This window comes from Protopterus annectens, chromosome 10.part0 (genome assembly GCF_019279795.1).
Source record: "Protopterus annectens isolate FY-2018-M chromosome 10.part0, PAN1.0, whole genome shotgun sequence".
In the NCBI taxonomy this organism is placed as follows: domain Eukaryota; kingdom Metazoa; phylum Chordata; order Ceratodontiformes; family Protopteridae; genus Protopterus; species Protopterus annectens.
The window spans coordinates 972,287,706-972,307,705 of record NC_056744.1 but is presented as its reverse complement, the minus strand read 5'-3'; the positions used below and the strand labels follow the sequence as shown (position 1 = coordinate 972,307,705).

The following is a 20,000-nucleotide window of genomic DNA, read 5'->3' as shown; positions in this document are numbered from 1 at the left end:
ACAATCCATCCGCCTCTTTGCTTGACATACTCGCTTCCTCCTACCTTCTTCCCGTCTGTCCCAAATCTTCCTCACCAGTCAAACAACAACCAATTAATAATGATTTCCCAGAAATCATGACTTACCATAACCATAAATGTTTGAATACGTTCACTGCTGCAGTAGTCTCTATATTTGGGACTTCTGCTACAGAAACAGTCCTACTTCCAAAGCTTTGGTCCCTCCCCTTCAATGACAGGCAGATACTAGATGCTCTCTCAACTGGATGTCAGCAAGCCTGAGACAGAAGAGGGATGCCCCACCCCCCATTATCTCTTCTATTTTCTAGGACATTCATAACAAATCTTCCTCTGGCTCTACAGGCAATGTTCAGGTTATAAAGTGTGGCCAGCAGATCAGGTAAGCTTCTTCTAAAACAGACCTCTCCTGGACTCCAGCTGAACACCAAAGGAAGACAGCAGTTGGTGGAGTGGGCTGTAGCAGAATGGGCCCTTAACTGCCCTTGGATGTCCTTGACATGAAGGGAATAACACACACTGATACAATGGACCAACCATTTTGAAGTGGTCTGCATAGAAAGAAGTCTTCCATCCTTGCTACTAGAAAAGGATAAAAAACATTGCTCTGTTTTCCTACTGCTGTTTGTCTTGTCCATGTAAAATCTAACTATATCCAGAAGTGAAAAATTCTCTCCTATCTGTTCTACGGATTAAAAAGAACAATAGGAAGTGAATGGTCTAATTCAAGGACAACTTTGTTACTACTTTTAGAAATAAAGAAAGAAAGTAGAGCTGTTGTTTAGAGTGACCCTGTCCATGTGGAAAACTAGAAAAGATGCCTAGAACAGACGGCCTGTACTTCTAAAATCCTACTAGTGGAAGTAAGACACTAAGATGACAGTTCTCCAGGTCAGAACTTCAAGGATGTAGATGCAGTTGGTAAAAAAGGGGCAACATGAGCTTCCTAAACACATATGAGGTCCCATGATGCACACAGTTCATTCTTGGGGGACCTTAGCATTTTTAGCCTGTTCTCCTTTATCGTCTGAATTACGCAGGGTGGGGGACGAAGAGAGACTGGAAAACAGTAAAGAAACAGACTTGCCCAGCTCATTTGAAGGCTTCTGTTGCCTGGCTTTCCTGAGTTTGTTGTTTTAAGAAGGAAAAAAAAAGTTTATTTCTGGAACACAACCACCTGTGGATTAAATCCAAACAAACATCCCAGTCAAGTATTTATTTGTGAGGGTACACCTCTGTCGTCTTTAGCTGGTGTGTGAAGGAGATTTTCAGAGAAGATATGCATGAATCCCTGATATTCACCATATACTTTTACATTAGATTCCATATCTTCAATGGTAATCTGCAAAAGAGGTATGATCAAATGTCTCCTCTCACCCCAAACTGGTTGATGCACCACTCTGGTGGTGCCAGACTAGATAAAACTTTGATCAAAATGGTATTTTTTTTTCTTATTTCAGACAGCTGGCACTTTTGCAACCTACATGAGTTCTGTCTGTTTAATCTTAAAAATGCATTTCTTGTTGCGTGAGTGTGTGCGGTCCCTTCTCTGTAAAACAAAAGAAGGAAAAATAAGGAGATGAAAGGAAAGGCAATGCATGGAATTTGCATTTGAAATGTGATGTGCAACTTCTGTGGTATCTCAGGAGGGACTTAATTGTTTGCATATATATATAATTAAGCCACATAATGGTTTAGAGAAAGGAAAAACAAGGATCATTAAAAATGTAATCACAACGTACTTCAAAGTTACACCTATCAAAACAAAATTAAGCATCAGTTAAGTATGTAAACAGTTAATAGATGCACCTTGCTTACTGTTAAGTCTTTCTCCTAGTGTGAGAGAAAGAACTAATATAATCTGATGTACTGCAGCTACACTTGTTTTTCTGTGGTAATAACGATGAGCCGAGATAAATACTTCTGGAACTGAAACCAGTAAAAACACTGATATTTTTTACCTGGAGATCATGTTGACCATTTTTGTGGGTTTGCTGGTTGAATTCTGCCTTGCATAATTTATCTTAGAACAGTTAGGTCTTCTGTTTCTTCAATAAAAAACAGCTAAGATATTCATTTAAAATGGAGACAGACTTTGAATACTCCTGTGTGTACAACTAAATGTTATTTTTATGTTCTATATGCTATACCTTGATCTTCTCATATTTAATTTGCAGAAAAAATATCTCCAATGTTTAAGCAATTTTTATTCACTTTTAAGCTCTTGTGGTTGGTAATTATTTATTTTGCATTGCACTGTACTTATTATCTGAGTAGAGATTATTATTTAGCACTTCAGCATAATACCAGCGTGATATTAATTTTTACACTTCATATTTGCCTATATCATGACTGGTATATTTAATCTTTAATCATATCTAGGGTGGTGGTAGTACTATTGTAACAGGAAGAAAGCTGTGGGAAACTTTGGAATTCTGCCAGCTTTAGCATGTGTGTTTGTGTGTGTCTTTAAATTTGTTTGAAAAGCAGTTACTGTGGGTAAGGGGCATTAGAAAACACTGTGGTTCAGAGGTGATGAAGTTGAAGTCTCAAATCTGTAAATGCTCACTGTGTACTCCTAGTCTGTGTGTGAATGTTAGAGACCCACACCCAAGAGAGTGGTGAATGCTATCCTTTATCCTCTTCACACTAGGTGTCACATAATGACTGGGTTATTGAAAAAGATTTGAGCGCACTTTTTTTTTTTTTACATTAACCTGCTGGGTATTAGTGGTATGATTCAAGACATGATCCCTTTGATAGCCATCAGCCCTATTTGAGCCAATGGAGCAGATCCAATGTCCACAGCCCAGTCCCTCATATGCTCAGGTGGTAAACTGGTTGGCAATACTGGGACTCAGACCTCCTCCAATGTCAATTGGTTTTTACATATAAGTAGCAAGTGGTGCTGTCAGTCACATTTGTGGGGCAGTGGTGGGATTCAAACCCTTATCAATGCCAGCCATCCATGATACTTGGTGCCACTGCCAAATCACTCATCACAGTCACATTACTGTCATATCAGCTGTGACAATGTGAAAGATCTGTGGTTTCCAAATAGTTTGAAGATTCTGACAACAAATATTACTGACAAATTCCTGTATGTTATTGAGATTTCCTTTCAGCCTTTCATCTCAGACTCCCTAGATCCTAAATTCCCCTGAGTGGGCTCTGCAAATAATGCCTGAGGAGTCTGTTGTGAGCATGTGGTTATCTGGGCCCATTCTGAGCAAGACCATCTGACTAGCATTCAACTGTGTTGCTCAACATGGTCTTTTTCTTGATGTGGCATAGAACAGGGATGGAATTCTGCCAGGTACAGGTATGCCAGTATCATCTGTTGCTGAGATACAACTTAAACTTCCTCATGCATAGTCTTGATAGAAGGGCCAATCTGGATTGAGGAGACCATGTAATTCTGTGTTATGAGAAACTCTACTGCAGTGGTCAATGTAACTGGTAAGAAGGAAGACTTCTCCTGGGAAGAAGTTCCTCTACTGAATCTCTAAATTGGCTCCACAAGAGTAAGACTTGCTTCAATGGCAGAAGGAATGACTGGCAGATTCAAAGACAGTCCTAGGTTTTGAAAACAGGTGAAGGAGAACTGTAATGCTTTTTGTGCCTTTTCCAGGCTTGGTAGTTGAATCAGGCACTCATGCAGATATGCATAAATATGAATATTTTCTCATGATGCAGTGAATAAATCCAAAGGTCAAGTTAACTGGAAGTGGCAACCCCTTTCTGTCAATGTCAGGTCATGCCTGAGCTCCCTAGCTTTGTGTATGCAAAGGTAACCATCTTTCCAATCCACAATAACCATAGAGCCCTGAGGCAAGCAAAAGTCAGAAGGGCTTGCAAAGTTATCATCCCAAACTCTGGTGCATTTAGATACTTGTTTAATCTTGAGAGGTCTAATATGTTTTTTTTTAGGGACTAGGAACAGTCTTGGATAAAAGTCTGTCACTAACTGTTCTTTTGTGACTTTCTCTATGGTACAATGCAACAAAAGATTTTGCAACAGAGGTTGAAGTAAATGTCTTTACTCCATGGGAAATGGTAATACACCAGAAAACTTTTTTTTTTTGACAAAGTGAAGCCTGTATCCCTCAGTTAAGATTTGCAAGACCCATTTGTCTAGTATAATGTATTTCCATTCTTCAATAAACACAACTGAGTGGTCCCTTGTTATTTGGGTGGGAAAAACAGAGTTTGAGTGGTAGAACGGCTGGGATGGGTTTTGCTGGATAAGGGAGAAGGAAAAGCAAGGATGAGTCACAGCTGCTGTCAGGATTTTGGCCCTGTGGGCTCCCAGGCTTCCCCTTCGATAAGCTTGCTATTTTTCTTTGACTTAACTTTCCGGCCATTTGACCAATTAACTTTTTTCTTGCCTCTGGTGAAAAGGCCAGCTCTTGATGGTGTAGCTGTGGCTGTATCTAGCTGCAAGGGAGTAAACCAACTTTTTCATAAATGGCTTTGTCTCCCACTTTTCTTCCAGTCTCAAACACTTCTTCTGCAAAGTGTTCAAACAGTAGCTCTTCCTCGAATGGTGTATTAAGGAGTGATACTTAGACAGAAGCTGGCAAAAGCCGAGTCCTCAGTCAGATATGCCTCATCATGGTGGATACATGTAGTATAATTCCATAATCACATCACTCAGAGACTTATCCTCAAACTCCCCAGCCTTGCTTTTCAATTGAGACAGAACAGACTCTTCCTTTTATTTATTTATTCTTTTTTGACTGGGTTAGCCCCAAATGTTAGTAGCCTGTTCAGGGGAGACCCAAGACAGTACTTATACTATTGGGTAAATTTGGCCAAGGTATTAGGAAACTTCCCCTACTCTTTTTGATAGGTGCTGTGTGACTGTTTACATCCACCTCAGCTACAACCAACTCAGGTAGATGAGGCCTTGGTTTAATGTTTATACAAAGGATGACAGACTCAAAAGTGCAGCATCTATTGTGTTGCACTATAATATCAGCAATCCATCTACCTGGTGTGGAAATAGAACCCAAAGCCTTCTCCTCCAAAGGCAAGAGTGCCACCTGTTGCACCACTAACACTGCTAATTTCATATTTCAGCAAGTGTTTGGCAGATGAAGCATATGAAGGCCAGGTCAACAGAAGTATAAACTTTACTCACAAACAGGTCAAGTATCTTACGCTACCTGTCATGAGTTACGCAATATTAGACTCCCTGATCACATCTTGGACACCATGGCTGGACCAGCAATTAAAAAGAAATGATCCAGCTTCTGGTGAGGAAGAGGAGGAGGCCAGAAGTCAGGATCTAGGTATGCAATGTCAAAGGCATCGTCTACTGTCATAATGGCAGGATGCATGTCTAGTGATTTTGGCTATTGCAAGCCAAAAAACCTTGCTGTATCTCTTCTGTGTAGCACAAAACTCCTTGAATTGCCATTTGAAGTGATCCTTCCTCTTACCGAGGGTATCATTAACTGAGACATCCCTTGGTGGGAAAGCAGACGATAGTGTGCCTTGGGTGTCTGACTCATAGCTGTGGAAAGAAGATGTCTGTTAGAACTATTACAGATCATCCACCTCAATAAGAGAAATCAAGAGTCCTCACAGGTGGCAGATTTAATTTTTTTGAACAGGGATCCAAGAAATCAATGACCAATCTTAGTAGGTTTGCAGGACATCTAGGGAAAAAAAATCCTAAGCCAGCTTCCTCAAATCCTGGGAGGGGGACCTAGGATGCGGAATGGGTGTAGAACCCACCAAGCTGAAGTTGTAGAAAGATTCGGGGGGGGGGGGGGCATCTACAATTTGAATGATTTTGGTCCTGCTTCTTGAAGAGCGACCATCTTGGAAGCCACATGATATAGAGGGGATGGCCTGGCTCTCTTCTACCATGGTCATAGAGTATCTTCATAAACAAAGACCAGGGGAATATTTCAATCACTCTCAGTAATCAGAAAAGAGGCACTGGAAAGTACAGTTGTGTACACTTACTATAAATGTAGATGTTCAAGTGTATTCACTGTTGCAGTCATCACATTTGAGTCATCTGCTTGCAGTAGCCCTCAGTTGGCTTGACTATCAAAGTCTTGGGTCCTGCGTCGGTTGCTGTCTTATCTTCTGTGACGTCAGGTAGTCAGGGGAATAAAGCATGGAGCCAACGCCATTTCATCAGTTTTTCTTGCCCCAGATGTCAGGTGCCCCCCTAATGGGAAGCAATTAAATATATATATATATATATATATATATATATATATATATATATATATATATATATATGTGTGTGTGTGTGTATACATATATATACATGCAAGGTTATACCTCCAACAAAAAACAAATACACCAAAAAGCTTTTAAGAATGGTAAAGGAGAAAAGAGGTATAGCCAAAAGAAGTCATGGGGCAGGAAGGAGGATAACCAGGACTGAAACAGTGAATACACTCGAACATCTACATTTATGTTAAGTGTACACAACTGTACTATGTTCTTTGTGTTTCACTGTTGTAGTCATCACATTTGGGTAGATTCCCAAAGCTAAGGATGGGAGGAGGACTTTAGATAGCATTAGGACCAGCTATAAGGCCCTTAAGACTGCAGTGGCAAAGCCAGCTCTGGATTTAGAGAAAACTGGAAAATGGTAATGCTTGGTGAATATATATACAGAACTCCAGGTAGCAGCTTCTAGGATGTCCCTGGGTAGGGACACCTCTGAGGAAGGCTGTAGAGGTAGATGCAGCCCTGGATGAATGTGGTCTAATCCCCTGTGGGATAGGTTTTCCATGGTGCTTATAGCAGAAATGAATGCAATGGCCTATCCATTTAGAAATGGTTTGCTTTGAAATAGCCTTCCCTTCTGCCCCTGCAGCAAATGCCACCAGCAGTTGTTCAGATTTCCTTTGAGGTTTAGTCCTGTCCAAGTAAAATCTAAGTTGTCTGTGCACATCTAAGGAGTGCAGTATCCGTTCCCCTTTGTTCTGTGGATTAGAAAAGAAGGTTGGCAAATGAATGGACTGATTAAGAGCCACACTGGATACCACCTTGAGCATGATGGAGGGATTGGTCCTGAGGGACACCCTGTCCGCATGAAAAAGGCTCCACTGCCATAATGGCCTGTAATTATGATACCCTTCGTGCTGAAATGATTGCTAAAAGGAAGGCTGTTTTCCAAGAAAGGAATTTTAACCCTGCACTTGCAGCTGACACAAAAGGAGGAAGAGTGAATTTTTCCAATACAAAGTTAAGGTCCCAGGCTGGAGATGGGGCTCTCCTGGGTGGTCTTAAGTTTCTGGCCCCTCTGAGGAACTGCTTGAGCAGTGGATGAGAGAAGAGGGATGGTTCTGTGCTGTAATGAGCTGAAATGGCTAAAGCATGAATTTTGATTGAGGAAAAAGAAAGGCCTTTGTGAAGCATCCAAGTTAAATATTGAATAATCTGAGGTAAATTGGGCACAGCTGTGTCCATCCCGTGAGTTTGGTTTCAGGCATAGAATCTTTTCGATTTTTCAGCATAAGATTTTCTAGTACTAGGCCTTCTTGCCTCCAAAATGACATCCACCACTTGTTTATTGAGGGATGGAAATGGAGAGATTAGGTAATTAGCCAGGCTGCCAGGTTCAGAGTTTGCACCAACAGTAGTGAACAGCAACAATGTAACCAGCAAAGAGACAACACTCGACCAACGATAGACAAAATTTAATAGCAACAATCCACAAGTGTTAGCGCTTTCAACTGTTACAACCAGTCTTCTTCAGAACACCTTCAGGTTCAGAGTTTGAAGCAGGGGGTGCAGAATCTGTCTCTCCTGCTGAGACAGCAGGGTAGGGGTCTGAGGTAGGTGCCATGGGGCCAGCTGAGACACACTTCGCAAGAGGGGGTACCAGTGTTGGCATGGCCAGTCTGGTGCAATCAGTATCATCCTTGGTTTGTCCTGTTTAATCTTTAGTAGTACTTTGGAGTGGACAGACAGAGTAGGAAAGGCATAAAGTGATAGATTTTTCCAGCTGAAGGACAGAGCATCCACTTTCCAAGCTTGTTTGTGGGGAGTCCCTGTGCAGAATTTTTCCAATTGGTAGTTCTGGTGGGAGGCAAACAGGTCTATATCTGGGCTCCCCCGTTTGTTTATCAACATGTTGAAAATCCAGTTTCCACTCGTGTGGGTCCATTAGATTTCTGTTTAGCTCGTCTGCCAATGTATTTAGTTTTCCTGGCAGGAACTGAGCCTGTAGATGCACTTGGTAGCTCATGGCTGTGTTCCACAGAGCCATGGCTAGTCTGCAAAGGGGGTATGAATGGGTACCCCCCTGCTTGTTTATGTACCACATAACAGTGGTGTTGTCCGTCTTTACCATTAATTGTCCTGGAAGAATGTGGTCCTTGAAGGCTGTCAGGGCATTCTGTACAGCTAGCATTTCTTTTTGGATGATATGCAGGTGCATTTGACTTGGGTTCCATTTTCCCTGAATGCACTTTCCTGCCACGTGAGCCCCACATGCATAATCTAATGCGTCTGTTGTCAGGGTTTGGGCGGCAGGGGGTAGAATGAATGGCAGACCTTTGTTTTGGTGGCAGGCCTCTGCCCACCAAAGGAACTCTAACTGTAGGCAAGGAATGATAGGAATCATTGCTTCTAGATCCCGAGAATGTTGACATCATAGGCTTTTTATATACCATTGTAGTTTCCTCATATGTAGTTTTGCATATGGAATTAGTAGAATGCAGGAGGCCATGAACCCCAAGGCTTGCAGTATTTGCCTTGCAAATAGCAGGGTTTTTGTGGCTATCAGTTTGAAGTAAGTTGTCAAAAGAATTTGTTTCTATGGCATGAGGAAAGCCATCTGGGAAATTGTGTTCAAGCTTGCTCCCAGGAATATAATTTGCTGACAGGGTACCAGATGTGATTTATTTTCGTTTATGGTGTACCCCAGACAAGTTAGCACCTTTTGTACAAATGACAGATGATTCAAAGTATGTCATGGCTTTCTGTCTGAATTAGACGATCGTCCAGGTATGGGTATATTAGAATATTTCTTTGCCTGAAAAATGCAATGTCTGGAGCTAGGTACTTTGTGAATACCCTGGGTGCAGTAGATAAGCCAAAGGGCAGTGCAGAGAACTGATAATGCAAGCAGCCTGCTTTGAAGCGCAAGTATTTTCTCCAAGATTCCCTGATTGGGATGTACAGGTAGGCTTCCTTTAAATCCAGTGTTGCCAACCAGGTATCTTTGCCTATCATGGGAAGCAACTGGTGAAGAGTTAACATCGTGAATTTTGGAATCACCAAAAAGGTGTTTAGGATAGAAGGTCCAGGATAGGACGCCATGAGTTGTCTTTTCTGGTTACCAGGAAAAGTCTTGAGTAGAAACCTTGTGCCTTTTCATCTTCTGGTAGTCTGAATAGCCTTTAATCTTAAGAGAGAGAGAGAGTACTTGCTTTTGAGCCTCTGCCCACTGATTTGGGGGTAGATCTGGTCAACCATTTGTGGCTGGTAACCTGTGGAAGTGAAATCTGTATCCTTGGGAAACTATGTTTAAAACCCGTTTGTCCTGGGTAATGAGTTCCCAGTTTTTTTGCTTGCAGAGCAATCTTTCCCCCTAAAGGAGCAATCAGTTGAGAAGTGCCTGGAAGTTTTAAAGTTGTCACTGAGACAGCTTACCATAGGGGAGAGTCTTACTACTCTCTGATTTGGAAGTGGAAGCAAAAACAAAGACAGTATGGTCACCAAAATTGACTTTTAGGAAAATGATGAGTCCACGAGTAAGCAAATTCCAAATTTTGACCTCTCTTTAATAGGCAAACAATAAAAATAACAAAACAAATAAAATAAGAGTCCCTTAAAATCCACACAATAAGCGCTTTCGATAAAAATCTTCCTCAGATCGTGATTTAAAAATGGGACTAACTTTCATTTTTAAAAGATGTTCCTCTATGTTGCTAGCCAATCTATACACAGAACAAATGGCTTCCAGCCAATCCATAGTATTACTCCTCTACTTCATTTACATATACAAAAGCAAGTACTTCCGTTTCCCGCCTTTTTCATTGCGACTCATAATATGCAAATAAAGTGCATTCTCATCCAATCACAAATGTGAAAAGATACAAACGCTGTTGACTGGCGATGGTTCATCAGTCTTGCTTACTCACAACCATCACTACAGCCTCTTTTCTTAATATACAAAAACAAGTACTTCTATTTCCCATCTTTTTTATTACGACTCATAATATGCAAATAAGGTGCATTCTCATCCAATCACAAATGTGGAAAAATACAAACACTGATGATTGGCAATGGCTCATCTATTTTCCTTACTCACAACCATCATTTACAGCCTCTTTCCTTAGTATGGATGCCTAATGTTTAAAAACTTTTAAAACAGACTATATAGAAAGAATTGCTTGAAAGTCATCCATTATATTTGACTCAAAAATGTACATAATGCCGATCACTTCAGTTCAAGCATATATCAATGGGCTACATCCCAGGCTGTAATTACAAAGCAGGATATCAAGTCTATAAGGACGGGGAATAATCAAAAAAATAATACATCCATTCTCTATATATAAAAAATATTTGCATCGGCCGGCTTGGTATCCAGTCCAATTCATTAGTATGCATAAAAACTGATCGCTTCAGTTTGTATAAAATACATCAGCCTGTCTTCACTGTCTCAGAAATATATGAATTCGTAATTTATGAAATGCATCTTTAGATCAAACATGATGGCATTATTAATAAAGGTAACACAACTCGATGTTTGAAAACTCCATCACTCCTATACAAAAGTCAACAGCCATGCGTTGTCATGAGTAATAGAACTTTCAAATAACTCAACATCGCCTCGCTCTCTATAGGGACTTCTAAGTATATATCAATCTGGCACATGTAGATCTTGCAGCTTGATAGACATGCTGTTATAATAACTAATAGACATCAAACATGATTTCTTTTAAAGTAGATTTCATAATAAGATGAAATAGCTTCTCTTTTAGTATCGAATTCTCAACATACATGCTTATAACACATTTCTTGAGTGTATACTTGCTTTCTTTATACTCGGTCTCTTGAGTTTCAAAACTGGTTTTAGAGGAACAATGCTGTTTAAACCTAGAGGTTGATCAGCCCTCAGATAAATTATCCATTTGGTTTCTCTTAACTCAGTTAAGTTCTCGATATCACCTCTCCTTGGTCCGACAAAAATGTTTTCAATCATTTTATACATAAAGGTGTGACCTCTATTCATGTCAACATGACAGGCTAGTGCATTATGCATATATTTATTAGTAATATCCCTTTGATGTCTTTGTATTCTTTTTTTGAGCAATTGGTTAGTTTTTCCTATGTAGAAAGATGAACAATTTCTACAAGTTGCTAAATAGACGACATTACAAGTTTTACATGTCACCTTAGCATTGAAAACGTACTCTCTACCAGTGGCCGGATGCACAAACTGATTACTACTGTCTATCAGTGTACAAATATTACAATTGCCACACATATATGTGCCTTTGCGTCCCTTTAGTGGATTACTATTCTGTTTGTTGGTGCATTAAAGTCTTTTTATATTCTTTTTGTTCTTATAACAGAATTGTGGTCTTTCCCCAACAATATTTTTTTATCTGCGGGTCCTGGGTTAGAACAGGCCAAAATTGATTTATTACTCTCAAAATCTGAGAATTGTCAGTACTATAAGTCAGAGAGAACCTGATGTTCATATTTCCTTGTTTGGCTACATTCTGCCGTTCTATATTCTGGGGTTGACAGTCCTGTTCTTTGTACCCTCTATCTTTAAGATTCTCCTGTAGAAATTTTACTTCTCTACCTTGTGCCGACTCCCGATTACAACGTTTATAAATTCTATTTGTCTCATTGGTCATAGTATTTCTGACAATATGTCTTGGATGCATGCTGCTTTTTTGTAAATAATGATTTCTCCATGTGCTCTTTCTATATAGATCAAAGTCCAAAGTGCCTGAATCATTGAAGCTGACACTAACATCCAAAAAATTGATAGTTTGCCTTGAACAATTCGAAGTGAAAGTCAAATAAGAGGTGATCATATCAAGATATTCATGAAACCGTCTAAATTGCTCTTCATCACCTTTCCATAAGATAAATAGGTCAACAAAACATCCATAATAAAGAATATTCCTGTGCCAGGGATTACTGATGTTTAATATAACCTATTGCTCCCATTCGACAAGGACTAAATTGGAGTAACTATTGGCACAGGGGGTGCCCATGGCCACCCCTCATTTCTGTAAATAGATCTTTTCTCCATATATGAAGTAATTATTCTCCAAGATCAATTCCAACAGATCACTGATGAGTCGTGTTTCAGCTCCAGTTTTCTTAGTTAACATCAACCTTCTAACAGAATCTATCCCAATGTCATTTGGAATAGTGGTGAAGAGATTATTAACATCCAAAGTTATTAACAGCTCACCCTCATTTATTGTATCTTCCATGGATTTAAATAATTTTTCTGGGAAGTCATATGTGTCTCTTAATACTGTTGTATAGGAATTTAAAAGTTCCCTTAATTCCTTTTCCACATACAACGATAAATTCTCTGTGGCCCATCCTTGGCCTGAAACTACTGGACGTAGTGCAGGATCCTTAATATCTGTGTATTTTTGGTAATCCATTAATACATGGAACAGTGGGTTTAAGAACATCCAAGAAGTCAAATAATTATTTGTCTATCTGTCTTTGTGACACCATATCACTTAAACAAGAGTTAATTTTGTTCATGGCTCTAGTTATTTCTGAAGATGGAACTTCAACATATGTTTGAGAATCTTGTAGCATTCTCATCATCTTGCTGATATACCATGCTGTGTCCATCATTACTATGGCACCTCCTTTGTCTGCTGGTCTCAAAATGACATCATGATTCCGTTGCAAGTTGGATATTGCTTCCTTTTCTTCAGAAGTTATGTTTCTATAGTGTTTGACACTAGGATCCATTCTTATCTTGGCAACCTTATTGGTACAGAGTCTAGTAAACAGCTCTACAGCTGGATGGCTGACTGGAACAAAAGTGCTGGGTTTCTTGAGCTTATTACTCTGTTCTTGCTTAGTACCAAAAATGTTCTTTAAAGTCACATTTCGTCCAAAACATTTCAAATCAATTACAAATTCGTCTAGATCTGATCTAACTGATGGAATAAAAGACAGTCCTTTTTGTAATATAGAATGTTCAGCTGGTGTAATAATATGTTTAGATATATTTACTACTAATGTTCTTTCTCCATATATGGCTTCTTCCTTTTCCTGTCTTGGCTCTGTGATCTGTGGCCCCTGAATTGATTCTGCTTCAGAAAAATCAGCAAAGAAGCATTCAATGGAAGATGTGTGCCATTTTTCTTAGGTATAGCTCCAGTTGGAGTGGTTCCTAACAGGTTTCCTGGGTTGACGTCCAGGATAGGTAGACAAGTAAAATTTCTACAGGAGAATCTTAAAGATAGAGGGTACAAAGAACATGACTTTCAACCCCAGAATATAGAATGGCAGAATGAAGCCAAACAAGGAAATATGAACATCAGGATCTTTCTGACTTATAGTACTGACAATTCTCAAATTTTGAGAGTAATAAATCAATTTTGGCCTGTTCTAACCCAGGACCCACAGATAAAAAATATTGTTGGGGAAAGACCACAATTCTGTTATAAGAACAAAAAGAACATAAAAAGACTTTTATGCACCAACAGACAGAAGAGTAACCCAATAAAGGGAAGCAAAGGCACATATATGTGTGGCAATTGTAATATTTGTACACTGATAGACAGTAGTAATCAGTTTGTGCATCCGGCCACTGGTAGAGAGTATGTTTTCAATGTTAAGACAACATGTAAAACTTGTAATGTCGTCTATTTAGCAACTTGTAGAAATTGTTCATCTTTCTACATAGGAAAAACTAACCAATTGCTCAAAGAAAGAATACAAAGACATCAAAGGGATATTACTAATAAAGATATGCATAATGCACTAGCCTGTCATGTTGACATGAATAGAGGTCACACCTTTATGTATAAAGTGATTGAAAACATTTTTGTCGGACCAAGAAGAGGTGATATCGAGAACTTAACTGAGTTAAGACAAACCAAATGGATAAATAATCTGAGGGCTGATCAACCTCCAGGTTTAAACACCATTGTTCCTCTAAAACCAGTTTTGAAACTCAAGAGACCGAGTATAAAGAAAGCAAGTATACACTCAAGAAATGTGTTATAAGCATGTATGTTGAAAATTTGATACTAAAAGAGAAGCTATTTCATCATATTATGAAATCTACTTTAAAAGAAATCCTGTTTTTGATGTCTATTAGTTATTATAACAGCATGTCTATCAAGCTGCAAGATCTACAAGTGCGAGATTGATATATACTTAGCAGTCCCTATAGAGAGCGAGGCACTGTTGAGTTATTTGAAAGTTCTATTACTCATGACAACGCATGGCTGTTGACTTTTGTATAGGAGTAATGGTGTTTTCAAACATCGAGTTGTGCTACCTTTATTAATAATGCCATCATGCTTGATCTAAAGACACATTTCATAGATTACAAATTCGTAGATCTCTGAGACAGTGAAGACAGGCTGATGTCTTTTATACAAACCGAAGCGATCGGTTTTATGCATACTGATGAATTGGACTGGATACCAAGCCGGCCGATGCAAATATTTTTTATATATAGAGAATGGATGTATTATTTTTTTGGTTATTCCCAGTCCTTATAGACTTGATATCCTGCTTTGCTATTACAGCCTGGGATGTAGCCCATTGATATATTCTTGAACTGAACTGATCTGCATTTTGTACATTTTTGAGTCAAATATAATGGATGACTTTCAAGCAGCTCTTTCTATATAGTCTGTTTTAAAAGTTTTTAAACATTAGGCATCCATACTAAGGAAAGAGGCTGTAGTGATGATTGTGAGTAAGCAAGACAGATGAACCATCGCCAATCAACAGCGTTTGTATCTTTTCACATTTGTGATTGGATGAGAATGCACCTTATTTGCATATTATGAGTAGCAATGAAAAAGGCAGGAAACGGAAGTACTTGCTTTTGTATATGTAAATGAGGTAGAGGAGTAATACTATGGATTGGCTGGAAGCCATTTGTTCTGTGTATAAATTGGCTAGCAACATAGAGGAACATCTTTTAAAAATGAAAGTTAGGTCCATTTTTAAATCACAATCTGAGGAAGATTTTTGTCGAAAGCGCTTATCGTGTGGATTTTAAGGGACTCATTTTATTTGTTTTGTTATTTTTATTGTTTGCCTATTAAAGAGAGGTCGGAATTTGGAATTTGCTTACTCGTGGACTCATCATTTTCCTAAAAGCCGATTTTGGTGACCATACTGTCTTTGTTTTTGCTTCTGTTTACTGTTTGAGACAGTTCACCACAGCGCAGGGGGAATTTTTGTTTTTTACTGATTTGGAAGTGGGAGCCCCCCACTGCTTAGTCCTGTGCGTACCCTAGGATTGAAGTCTGGGAGTTCTGCTTGTTCTGGGTTTGTACTGAGAAGGCCTGGAAGAGGCAGGAAATGGCCAATGCCTACTAAATCTTGGAGGCTGCACTTGTAAGAAATCTTTAACAATTTGCATAGATTTAGCTTTTTCCTCCATTTTTTTTAAGAACTTCTTTTCCTTTGTTGCCAAACAGGCGGTCCTGATTTAAGGGAGCATTCAGCAATTTAGTTTTAACATGAGCTGGGAAAGAGTGCTCCTTAAGCCAGGCAAGCCTTCTAAGTACAGACCCGGTTACAGCAGCCCTGCAAGATGCCTCTAGTGAATTAAAACCACATTGCAAAGTACATTTTCCAACCTGTTCAGCAGAATGCATTAAATCCTGTAAATCCTTATTTTCAGCACAATCAGGAATCAACATCAGTTTCTGTTTAAGCAATTCAATAGTATGCTGCTGATACTTTAACATATGAAACTGGCAATTTAAGGCCCCGATGGCCAAGGTTGCAGAGGTGTATACCTTCTTACCCCATCTATCCAGGGCCCTGGAATCTCTATCAGAGGGGGTAGGATTTTTGGCAGTAGTAGCCTTAATGCCCATGGGTCGCTGTGAAATGGTCTCAGGATCTGCAGTAGGATTTTTAAAAAAGGAACTTGTGAGAATCAGGAACCCTGTAATATCTATCAGGTTTTCTGGGAGCAGGAGGTAAAGAGTCAGGGGCCAAGCTAGATTCCGAAAAGGCATCATCAACAATGTCCAGCACAGGAGGGATAGCTAAAGGCCTGTGTTGGGGCAGTAGTAAGAAATCTCTAAGCCTCTTTTTACAATCAGAGTAATCCTGGCTTTCCCAGTGAAAATGCTCCCTAAGAGTATGCAAGGTTTCATCAAAAGAAAAATCCTCTGGGGGAGAAGCAGAGGGAATAGAGTCCTCTGCATCAGAATCCTCATAGGTAAATAAGGTAAATCCTGGTCATCAGAGGAGACAGAAATTTCAGAATCCTGATCAGAAGTATCATAAGCAAATTCAGTCCTAGGTCTCAGAGGAGGAAGGTTGGCTTCCCCTGATTAAAGTAATAAGGTCTTCAGCCATTCTTATCATTTGTTTTTTAAGCACAGAGGCCTGACCATGCAGTCTGGGCGTCGGTTTCATAGACATGGGTCGAGTTTTTGGCCTTGAAGAAGAAGATGGCATTGGCTTAATATGCAAATCTGTAGGCCTGAATACACCCTCAGAAGCCAGTGCCTGCACAGCAGCTCCGGACCCATCCAAGGTAGAGACATCCGCAGGTTCCACATTTAAAGCATCTCACGGCATACCAGACTCCGAATGGGTCTCAGTAGAGGCCTGCGAATCTGAAGTAGTGGGTATCAGGGGCTGCGAAAGCTCCTCACTGTGTACCGGCAAACTGGCGACTAGCTTAGGAGAAGCGTCATTGTCAGCTTTGGACCTAGGTGGCCTGTCTCTGTCTTTATCTTTGCGTTTTTTCAGAATGTCAGCAGTTGGGTGGCTTACCGAAGATATATCTGGATAATTGAACTGAGTACCAAAATATTTAGAAGCGAAAATATACAGACGACAAATAGTTTGTGGTTTAAATAAGGCACAAAACCAACAGCAAGGTACATCATGGTCAAAGCCTACGCAAGGAATACAGTATGAATGAAAATCTTTATGAGGTATTTGCTTTCCAAAAGAAATACAATTATTGACTTTTACTGAAATCGGTTTAGAGCAAGAAAAAGTTTCCTCAATGGGGTACTTTGCTTTAGTTGAAGACTTTGGTTCTGAAACTCAAAAACGAAAATTTCAGGAGTCGGCCGACCGGCACTTGCGAACTGCTTCTGCTTCGGGCACCACACAGCAAGAAAGACTGATGTAATGGTGTCGGCTGCATACTTTATACTCCTGACTACCTGACGTCATGGAAGATGTGACAGCAACCGACGCAAGACCCAAGACTTTGATAATGAGGCCGACTGAGTACTAGTGCAAGCAGATAACCCAAATGTGATGACTGCAACAGTGAAACACGAAGAACATCCAGAGATCCACAGAGTGGAAAACCTGACCAACCAATAACCGAATGCTTTCATTTCAGGAGGACTTGCCACTATCTGAGTGCAGGCAGTCTCCAGAAGGGAAATGTCAGAGGACTTGCACAAAGTAGGCTTCAATACTGGGGGCTTAGAAAACACCTCATCAAACCTGAAGCCCTCAAACTCTGAGGGTGCCAAACTCTGAATTAAGGTTGTCAGCCTGTATGTAATCATTCTTTGAAGGGAACATTACACCTTGAGCTTTTTTAATTGGGTGTCCGCAGATGTCCTTGCAAATATGACAGTCCTAGAAAAGGCATCCACCTTTTTCTTTTTGAAACAGTCTTGAGAGATTTTTCTCTCTGCTTTGTGCTCTTATTATTAAACAAAATGCAATACGAACAAGGGATAATGCTGTGGTCCATCCCTAAACAGAACAACTACTGAATTTGAAAGTCCTTGTATGGAATTTGTTTTCAGCAGGTAATGCAATTATGAGTTTTAGTAACTTCTGACATATAGTGCAACTATCACACTGAAAACTTCTACTATAATAAAGATGCAAGAAAAAATATGAAAAAAAATCCCCAGTGGGGTACTTACCTGAGCACTCTAGAAGCCAGGCTAGACTGATGATGCACTAAGTTACATACATCGATCTATTCATATATGTAAACACACACTATACATATACACATACTACATATGGGTCCCTTTCAGAAACTTGAGTTTTCAGAAACTAAGAATTCATATTGTGGAGACAGTATCATCAAGTATCCAAAAACTCAAAACTTTTGAATGGAGATCACAGTAAAAGTGCAGATTGGGGAGTTTATCTCTTTTCCCACTGTAGTACGATCTTGGAGTTGGTATACATAATATGAAAGGGTTGTGGGGGGTGCAGAAATGAAGGAAAATGGTAGATTTTTGTTGTGTTTTGAAATTTAAGTTTTCAGAAACTCAATCATATTGTCTTGACAATATGAATTTCGAGCTTCTGACATATATGCATATGTGTGTGTGTGCTATATGTAGATTGTGTGTGTGCATATGTATGTACGTCTATATACAGATGTCGTTTACACTGTTAAACTTTCAGATCATCAACGCTCAAATGATGGAGACCACATAAGTGAAATGCTGAAACATCAAATGATGAAGAAAACTTTTTTTTTTGCAGGGCAGCTGCCTCCTCCCAACACCCCGTACTAACAATATACCAACTCTGAGATCGCAATACACCTGGGAAAGGGCAAAAGTCCACTCCCAACTGTACCATGACCTCAGAGACCAACACCTTTTGCCAAGATACAATGTTTTGGCATTCCAATTATACTGTCTCAGTCATTATTCAATCTAACATTTCAAAAAAATGGAAAGTATAACCATATATGTATTACCTACATATATATATATATATATATACACATATACATACACACACACACACACACACACATAGCTATACACACACACATATATGTATATACATGCACACAGACACATATATACACACACGCATAACACACATACGTACTCATGACTTGTATTTCATATATATTTATTAATTGGTGGGTATTTATCAGTTGACCTTTTTTCTAGGTCACATATGGGTATGATACTTTTAATCTAAGAGTATTGTAGTTTAATCATAAATGATCCAATAAATTCACATTACACTGAACCATTTTCATATGAAAGCATGGTTTAGAATGTTGGGGTAGTAAGAATTACAACAAAAATTTGTCTAGCACACTACTTGTACCTTGCTACTGACTGCTAACATGGACCTACATATCTACAAATTTGTGTGCCAGCAATGTATGCTGTCTTTTTTTTTTCCTCCATGGTTGTGTGACTGTAGAGTCAGTATATTTAAGTAAGAAGGTGGGGGTGATAGCAGCATATTTAAATAAGGGGGTGTGGGGAGATAAGGGAGCTTTCTCTCCAGAAAAAAAAACAGACTTTTGGAATATTTGCTGTATTTGTATTGAAATTTTCTATGAAATGTCATTTGATGAAATTAAATTTAGATAGTCAATGATAAGACAAAAAGTCTCTTAGATCAAAAGTACTACACTAAAATGACGTTTTGAAGGGTCTATATTATATATTCATAGCTTCAAAATTTCGAACCTCATATGTTCGGCATATAAGCGAAACCTGAAACCTTGAATATGTAATAAAAAAAGTAAAAAAAAAAAAAAAAAAAAAAAAAAATTACCTTAAAGCTCCACCCCCCACGTGGGGGGTTCTGACCCCTACTTAAATTTACCAACTCTGAGAATGCACTTCAGTGCAGAAAAGGGAAATTTTCCTATTCTGCGCATACGGAGCCATTGCCTTTCACCTTCAAACTTTTCGATTATATGGTGTTGACCATATGACATTCGAACTTTGAAACGTTCGGCAATTTAATAGGGACCCCGTGATGAACACTGGATATAGATTAACATTTACATACTAAAGACATGAGAAGAGTCTAAAGATA

General features: G+C 39.3%; 1 protein-coding gene across 1 annotated transcript in view; it reads right to left on the bottom strand.

Annotated features, from left to right (window-relative positions):
• XPR1 (xenotropic and polytropic retrovirus receptor 1) overlaps positions 1-20,000 on the bottom strand; it is a 2,667,923-nt gene that overhangs the window by 792,087 nt on the left and 1,855,836 nt on the right. The gene's annotated exons all lie outside the window — the stretch shown is intronic.